This window comes from Pristiophorus japonicus, unplaced genomic scaffold (assembly GCF_044704955.1).
Source record: "Pristiophorus japonicus isolate sPriJap1 unplaced genomic scaffold, sPriJap1.hap1 HAP1_SCAFFOLD_29, whole genome shotgun sequence".
Lineage (NCBI taxonomy): Eukaryota > Metazoa > Chordata > Chondrichthyes > Pristiophoridae > Pristiophorus > Pristiophorus japonicus.
The window spans coordinates 15,793,627-15,794,780 of NW_027252668.1; positions in this window are offsets into that span (position 1 = coordinate 15,793,627).

Consider the following 1,154-nt stretch of genomic DNA (forward strand, 5'->3'; position numbering starts at 1 on the left):
AATGGATTAGAGGGACCTCCCCAGATACAGGAGTGTGAGAGAGGGGTTAGAGGGAGGGTCCGATATAGGAGTGTGAGAATGGATTAGAGGGACCTCCCCAGATACAGGAGTGTGAGAGAGGGGTTAGAGGGAGCGCCCAGATATAGGAGTGTGAGAGAGGGGATAAAGGGAGTTCCCCAGATGTAGGAGTGTGAGAGAGGGATCAGAGAGACATCCCCCGATATCGGAGTGTGAGAGAGTGGGTTAGAGGGAACTCGCCAAATACAGGAGTGTGAAAGTGGGGTTAAAGGGACCTCCCCAGATACAGGAGTGTGAGAGAGGGGTTAGAGGGACCTTGTCAGATACAGGAGTGTGAGAGAGGTGTTAGATGGACCTCCCCAGATACAGGAGAGTGAGAGAGGGGTTAGTGACCTCCCCAGATACAGGAGTGTGAGAGAGGGGTTATGGGAACTCCCCAGATACAGGAGTGTGAGAGAGGGGTTAGAGGGAACTCCCCAGATACAGGAGTGTGAGAGAGGGGTTAGAGGGACTTCCCCAGATGCAGGGGCGTGAGAGTCGGGTTGGAGGGAGCTTCCCAGATACAGGAGTGTGAGAGTGGGGTTAGAGGGACCTCGCCAGATGCAGGAGTGTTAGACAGGGGATAGAGGGACCTCCCCAGAAACAGGAGTGTGTGAGAGGGGTTAGAGGGTCCTCCCCAGATACAGGAGTGTGAGAGAGGGGCTAGAGGGATCTCCCCAGATACAGGAGTGTGAGGGAGGGATTAGAGGGACCTTCCCAGATACAGGAATGTGAGAGAGGGGTTAGAGGGACCTGCCCAGATACAGGAGTGTGAGAGAGGGGTTAGAGGCAGCGCCCAGATATAGGAGTGTGAGAGAGTGGTTAGAGGGAGTTCCCCAGATACAGGAGTGTGAGAGAGGGTTCAGCGAGACCTCCCCCGATATCGGAGTGTGAGAGGGGGGGTTTGAGGGAACTCGCCAAATACAGGAGTGTGAGAGAGAGGTTCGAGGGACCTCCCCAGATACAGGAGTGTGTGAGAGAGGGGTTAGAGGGACGTCCCCAGATATAGGAGTGTGAGAGACGGGTTGGAGGGACCTCCCCAGATACAGGAGTGTGAGAGAGGGGTTAGAGGGACCTCCCCAGATACTGGAGTGTGA